This window comes from Heliconius melpomene, chromosome 10, assembly GCF_056956725.1.
Source record: "Heliconius melpomene rosina isolate 202511_hmr_F chromosome 10, ASM5695672v1, whole genome shotgun sequence".
Taxonomy (NCBI): Eukaryota; Metazoa; Arthropoda; class Insecta; order Lepidoptera; family Nymphalidae; genus Heliconius; species Heliconius melpomene.
The window spans coordinates 11336702-11344900 of record NC_140398.1 but is presented as its reverse complement, the minus strand read 5'-3'; the positions used below and the strand labels follow the sequence as shown (position 1 = coordinate 11344900).

Below are 8199 nucleotides of genomic sequence, written 5' to 3'. Positions count from 1 at the left end.
TATTGCGAATTACAGTGTGAAATCCCGTTTTTACCGTTCCTTTGTTCCGTTCCGTTGTCTTATTACATCGTGTAGTGCCTTAGAATAGCTGCAATAAATCAAACAATACAAGTATAAATATTGTGAACAAAAGAACAGAAAAACAAACATTCTCGTCAAAAGCTCACAATATATTTTCTCATGTTACATATAAAATATTGAGTCATAATAAAAACAGTATAACTTCGAGTATCATATTACTTTTATTACTTTAATATGGCTGTTATTATCAAAGGAGATATTTTACAATTTATTTTCGATCAAAAATAAGCGAATTTATTGAACGCTTTTAGCAGGAATTTTGTCATGTAATAAGCGGGTAGCTGTCAACGGCGAAATTAAATTCTTGTGTGGCTTAATAAAAAAAAGTAAACCTTTGGTACGCTTTGCCCAAATGTAACGAATAATGTCAAAAAAACAATATTGCAAAATTTATTCATTATATTGAATATCGAATTTACGAAATACCGTATTCAATAACATGCGGTATATTTATATAAAATATTTTTTGTAATTACTATATGGAAAGTTTTAATTGGAGCTATTATAACCTTTTTGTACAATACATTGTCATTTTACTATAAACGTTCAACACGTCATTTTGAATCGATAGTATTAATTTTAGGAATGCTGACAAGGAGAGCATTTATTATCACTTCCAGACGGTGTTTTCGTATTTTTAATTACTTATGTGAGGACAAAACAAAAGACGTTCCACTTAATAATCCATTTCAGCTTAAACCAATAGAGTACGAGAGCCTTACATTAAGAAAACATGACAATGCTAAACGACAAAGGCTCTACGAATTTGGTCTTTACGTCGCCGCGTGTATGCCTAAATATGTTCAAAAGATCCAAATGCAGCATACAGACGAATTAGAAATATTAATTGCCCCTGAAGGATTTCATCCAGTTTTAACGTTTATGGCCCATCATCAACACGCTTGCTTTAATCAATGCTCCTTGGCAACTGCCGTCGATGTGCCAAGTAGGGAATACAGATTCGAAGTTGTATACAATCTCCTAAGCTTAAGGTATGGTGAACGAGCAAGAGTGAAAACATACACAGACGAGCTCACTCCTTTACATTCAGCCGTAAGCCTGTGGGGTAATTGTAATTGGTTGGAAAGAGAAATGTACGATATGTTTGGTATTATTTTTACCAATCATCCGGATATGAGAAGAATTCTTACCGACTATGGTTTTCAAGGACACCCCCTTAGAAAAGATTTTCCACTTACAGGCTATATAGAAGTGAGATATGATGATGAATTAAAAAAAATTGTGTATGAACCAGTTGAATATGCTCAAGAGATGCGAAGCTACCAATTGGAGTCTCCGTGGAACTATTTACGAAATTTTGACAAGTATTATAATGAACCTGAACCTAAAAAGAAATAAATCAAATGTTTTAGAATACTTTATATTGTTATGATCATGTTATAGGTATTGAGATATAAAAGAGATATAATTTAACAATATATTTTTATATCTTTCTTGTCATTTTACTTAAAACATGTATATTTTTAAGGTCTAACATTGTTTTCAAACGAAAAACAAATGGTATTTATGTTGCATAAATAGCTCCAAGTCCTTCCTGGTCGTGTATGGACGACTGTTGCGCAGTGCGGTAAAATATGTAAATACTAAATGAATGATTGGGTTCAACGCACACATCTCTTGTAAGATTTATATACGAGGCGATAGGTCGTGGTTGGTCTGTATGATAGCCAGAACTACGGCAATGCAAGTTATATTGCCTTAGTTCTGGCTATAACAGAACATAGATTCTTCATAAAATTGATATATTGCTAACCTAAGGGCAAAAGTTATAATATATAATCCATACCTATATTATAAATTCGAAAGTAACTCTGTCTGTCTGTCTGTCTTTTACGCAATCACGGCCAAACCGCTAATTCAATTGTGATAAAATGCTCATATAGAGATACTTGAGGATATTGGGATGAACACAGGTTACTTTTTTTTTCACATTTGTAATATTGTCGCTATATACTGATATATTAAAATACTTATTAATTTGACATGCAATTTATTCTGCCATGTCAATAACAACCATCGCTACGCGACCGTTGCCAGACAACGGTTTACAAAGTTTGTTGTTTTAATAAGACTCGAACGGACAAAATAAAATATCAGAACTTTTATTTATGGCACGTGCGATGGCTACGACACGGAAACGTAGAATGAAGTAAGACGTCATGCCGGGGGTAAGGGAAGTGACTGTGGCGGTAGTTGGAGAATATTTTTTTTTTACTACCTCTGAATATCCGTGGATGGCTGCTGCGTGGGCGTAGCTACAATATGTAATAAATCGCGAAGAATGAAGCTGCGAAATATAATAGTCACTATTAGCATTTCATCTAGATTGAAATTATAGTTTACTGTATATCATTCTAATGAATAATTAAGGAATGTCACTTGAAACACACATTTGAAATGACCTAGCCTTCGGGCGGCATAGTATGACCAACGCGAACTGTTAATTTTTAGAACTACTATGTTTTTTATAATTAATTTATACCTTACGGGTACGCTAGTATTATGATAAAGTAATAGCTTAAGATATTTTCGTCTCCCCGCTTTAGTAAGGTTAAGCGCGGCTTTAAGTTTCACTAATTGTAATATAGATGGCGTTGAATGAAGTTAGATCGCGCTATCGTTACGTTCATATCGAATGAATATTATTCGTGGATTTTCTTTGTTTCGGCGCTTTGTCTTACATAAAGAGTGAAGAAATGAAAATATATATTTTTGAATTAGCAGCAATCTTCATAGATATGCTGTAAACAAATTCTGAAATTCTGAATTAGTAAATAATAGGTGTCGTACATCACGGACGGCTCTTTGAGTGAGTGAAGGTGAACCAATTTAGGGATGCCCGATGTTAGAAAATTATCGATGTTCGTTAAAATATCAGACACTAAAACGAAGAAATGGAAATATAAGCGTAAATAAATATTTCACTTCCTCGAGTAGGAATCGAACGCACAATCACCGCGTTACGGTTACACCCTTGTGCCGTTGTGCCACGACGGCCTATCAATTATTTTTTGCCACAAAATGCCTTATTGTGACATATTTAAATATATAAATACATTTAGTAAATATTCGTATACAGGGTGGAATTGTTAGCACCACGTTAAATGAAACCACAGTTTTAACTACTCTATAAAAGCCTAATATAATTCGGATAAAAAAAATCACAAAAATGAAAAAAATATTTTTTCAAACAAAATAAATAATAAAATTATCGTTTTAAAATAAAACGCCATTTGTAAAGTATAACATAGGCACGCACACACTTATCTGTCAAATCGGAAACGTCGCACACGTATGTGTGCGTCACACGAAATACAGGTATGGATAAAAATCATGAAATGAAAAAAAATGAAAAAAAAATCCTACGTCCAAGCTGTTGAGGTACCTTGATTAATTTCTTAGGTGTGGGTTTGAAATAAATTACCCTATATACAGTTTCAATAAAAGAAGCGCTGCCTCTTCCATCCTGTATTTCAAGCGGGCGAAGCCGCGTCCGGGTCCATTAGTATTTTATAAAGTTTTATACATTGTATAGTTGAATTACAGAGTAAAAATAGTGACAGAACTTTGTCTTACCAGGACAGAAAACTAACCTGCTTGTTATCGAAGTGATCGGTATCCAATTAATTGCATATACTAGAGTTTCAACTACGTCACGATGACGTGAGATAATTATTATATGAGTCCGAAAATAATTTTAAATTAGATTCCGTTTATACATTAAATACATAAAGAAGTACTTATCTACGACTATATTAAAAATATATTATATTACAAAAAATACTTACTAAGAAAAATATTATTTTAACAATTTATTCACCTTGCGGATTACTTAGCGAAGAGCGACGATCACCGAATATTATTACGGTACGGTTTTTATTTTGTTGGTCTTAACAGGATACAAATGAACCTGTAAGCCCAAAAATAAGATTGATTGGAACGGACGTATTTTAGACTTTTCTTTTACAGGTTTTATTCAATCCATCAAAATTTAACAGTCATAATGAAATTGTGATGTATTTAAATAAATATATAAAATATTGTATATTCATTAAGCTTATTATATTTTTAAATATATATTAATAATAATTATAATTTATATTACATTTATTAGAGTATTTAAGTTTTCTCTTACCTCAAGTTACGTAAACGTAAAGTCGAGTTATCTCTCTTTGTCGTTCGGTAAACAGCTCTAGGGAATGTAGGATATCTTAGAAAGTCAGTTAGAGCCTTTGTCTTTAAGCTGCTGTGATAATTTATTTCTTAGATGAATATTATTATTATACTAAAAAAGTTACAGTATGATTGTTATACAGGGTGAGTCATATTGAACTTTCCGGTTTTGGAAGGACGTTGCACGAAGAAGGGAAGGAGTAGAAGGGTGGGGATGGTGTCATTAGACGCGCCATGACATGCAGTTTTAGTGTGAGCAATGGCTTGGTCGGGACAACATCGTGCGTTCGTAGTTGAAGAGTTTATTAAAAATGGCGGCTCCGTGATCACAACACAGCGTGCGTTCCGTTTACATTTTGCTATTGGTCGACGTGATCCCATTCCCACTGGACCAACAATCAGAAATTGGGTATCAAATTTTAGAGCAACATCATCAGCATTAAAAACAAGACCACAAGGCCGAATTAGGACGTCAACGTCAGCGGAAAACGTGGATAGAGTGCGGGCTTCAATTCAACAATCCCCTCGGCGTTCTGTTCGGAAACATGCCGCTTCACTAGGATTATCTTTCAGTAGTGTCCGCAGAATACTGCATAGAGACCTTAAATTTCACCCATACAAGATTCAGGTAGTGCAAGAATTAACAGTTAGAGACTTAGACACACGAACAAATTTATGCCGCGACATTCAGCAGATCCCCCGCACTGCTGTTTTGATCTTCAGTGATGAGGCACATTTTCACCTCGCCGGAACTGTCAACAAACAGAATTTTCGATACTGGGCTGAGAATAACCCACGAAACCTACACGAACGACCACTTCACAGCCCTCGAGTGACAGTGTGGTGCGCTATTGCAGAGTTTGGTGTGTGGGGTCCCTATTTTTTTGAAGAAGATGGTCAAGTCGTCACAGTTACCTCTGCTCGGTATTGCGACATGCTTGAAACTTTTCTGAAACCGAAATTGGAGGAATTAACGCAGAATCATGACAACGATAACATCTGGTTCCAACAAGATGGTGCTACAGCCCATACATCCAGGCGTTCAATGGAAATCCTGCGACAAATGTTTCCCGGTCATCTCATTTCTTTGCGAGGTGACGTTGGGTGGCCGCCGAGATCACCTGATTTAACCCCCTGCGATTTCTTTCTCTGGGGTTACCTGAAGGAAAAGGTGTACACGCATCGTCCCCGAACCATCGATGAACTGAAGGCTGCAATCACGGAAGAAATCAATGCTATTCCGCTGAATATGACTCGACGAGTAATGGACAACTTCCGGGAAAGGCTTCAGCAGTGTGTGGTCAATGGAGGTAGACATTTACAGGATATCATTTTTAAAACCAACTAAATTAAAACTGCATGTTATGTGCTTTCAAACAATAAAATAATTTTTACTGCATGTCGCTTTGTTTTTAATATACACCTTATTGAAATCGGAAAGTTCAATATGACTCACCCTGTATTTATATAAGGTAGGCAGATGGGGAAGGACAATGAGATATATCGGTATAATTTCTGTATAAGAAATGTATTTGTTAGGTTTATAGGTTTTGACAAGCTTTGCTTACAAGCTTTGGCTGCTATTTTATCATTTTACCTCTTAACTACAAATATTTTTGGTGTTTATTTTAGTCATAAGTAGTATTGCAAATTGTTTTCAAATGGTATCCTATTACCGAGAGTTTTCATTAAGCCTAACGACATATTCCATTTCTTACTTTAATTATTGTGCAGTGATTTTTGCAGACGCAATGGAGTTAACTACAGTATAGCACAGCATATACAGTAAATGGCGTCATAATTATGTTTAAGATATCACAAAATTCTTATAGAAATAATATGCACAAGAGTGTGATTTTAAAGGAGATTTCTTCGCTCTGGTAACAAAGCAAGGCACTGCCTTGAGTCTCGTCACTCACAACGCTATGACTGGGTAATTCCGAGGAAAATAAGAAATATAATGTCTTAACACTAGGTTCCCTCTGCCTATCCTGCTCTTATACGTGAGATACAGCGTGAAGCTGAAAAAAATGTATTCGTTCTGTTTAACTAGCAATATTCGTTAATCCATACCTATATTATAAAATCGAAAGTAACTCTGTCTGTCTGTCTGTCTGTCTGTCTGTCCTTTACGCAATCAGTGCCAAACCGCTAATTTAATTGTAATAAAATACACATATAGAGATACATGAGAGTACCGGGATGAACATATGATACTTTTTTTTCTTATATTTGTAATATTGTCGATATATACTAATACATCAAAATACATTTTAATTTGACATGTAATTTATTCCGCCATGTTAAAAACAATCGTCGCTACGCGTTGCTAAGCAACGGCTTGACTTAGCCTACGAGTGGTATAGTACAACCGACGCGAACGGGCAGATGATTTTGATGGTTTTGTAAATTTTTATATATTTACGAATCGAATATATAGAATTACTACTATTTTTTATGTAATTATTTGCTGCTTATAATTAATTTATCTCAGTTCGGTTATCTATACCGATGTTATACACTTAAAATATCGTAATTTTAATCATTTCGGATTTTATTTAATATTGTTCGCAAAAATTAATAATTAATTAAAATAGAAAAATGTTTAGTACCCGCGCACGGCAAACTTTAGGTACTTTTTCTAATTTCCTTTAGTTACTTTTACTTCTTTCGTTGATAATAATAAATCTCCACTTATTATTATTTTTTAACTTATTTTAATTATTTAGGCTTATACTTTCGCGGGCGTGGCCGCGTCCGGGCCCACTAGTATAAAATATATTTTTGTTTGTAATGAAGTAAACAATTGCAGGTCACAATCAGTTCCATCTTTTGTAAATTCCCTCTAGAATATTCTTATCTATGATATCCAACACTAGCTTTAAAGGTAAAAGCCATTACAAAGCCCGTATGCCACATAATAAACGAGATAAAGCAATTTTGCGAGAGTACAATTGGTTACTTCTGCATTCAAACAAAATGCTAGTTTCGTGGATATCTAAAGCGGTGACATTAGTTTATTTATTATTTTTTTAATTTCAGTAATTTTAGATTTAATTTTAATAAGTGCAGTTAGACTTCGTATCTTCACATCGCTTAAAACGAAAAAATACCCAACTTACGGCAATTAAACATAAATGTAATTTTAACATAAACAACTTTATTGCCTTATTTTTTTTTATTTTTAAATATTTTTATTTAATGAAAGTCTACCTAGTTATACATAAAGAAAGATATATATTTGAAAGTTGTTAAACATTTTTTATAAAATATTATCATCGTTTACAGAGTTACATTTTTTACGTGCCATCCATTTTCGTAGGTACTTGTTTGTAACATCTGTTCTGGCAATCATTTACTACTCGAGTCCCAGCTACATAAAATTTTTCCTCGATAAGGAACGGCGTCTAATGGCTGTTTCGTAATTAAGTGGAGAACGATCTAGAACATTTATTGCCGACGCAAGGTGAAAATTGAGGAAGCTGAATTAGTTTATTAAAGCATTGCAAACAAAAAGCGTGACTGGTGCGGTGGGTATGGGTTCGATACCTATTTGAGGAAGTTAAATATTTATTTAAATGTACATATTTTCATTTCTAGGATCTATTGTCGAGGCAAAGCGCGGGGTTGAGTTTCGCCATTCAACAATCATTGACTTCAGAATTCAGCGGGAAATTAGAAGCTTACTATTCAGAATTTACATTCAGAGTTGTTATTATGCTAAAAGCCATCGTTTTGGAAGCGTTATCAGTCTACTGATAAGCTGTTATTAGCTCACAGTCATTACAAAACGAATATAATTTTAACTACCTAACCTAGGACAACGTCCTAACAGCATAAAGTTTATATTAAAGATAATAATATTCTAAGAAAATATTGAAAATAAATAAAGTAGGAAAGGTAATTCCTTCCTTCCTTTTCCGT

The 8199-nt window shown here is 34.1% G+C and overlaps 1 pseudogene; it reads left to right on the top strand.

Annotated features, from left to right (window-relative positions):
- The first annotated feature begins 666 nt into the window (after positions 1-666).
- LOC146535635 (NADH dehydrogenase [ubiquinone] iron-sulfur protein 3, mitochondrial pseudogene) lies at positions 667-1440 on the top strand (annotated as a pseudogene).
- Positions 1441-8199: the final 6759 nt, after the last annotated feature.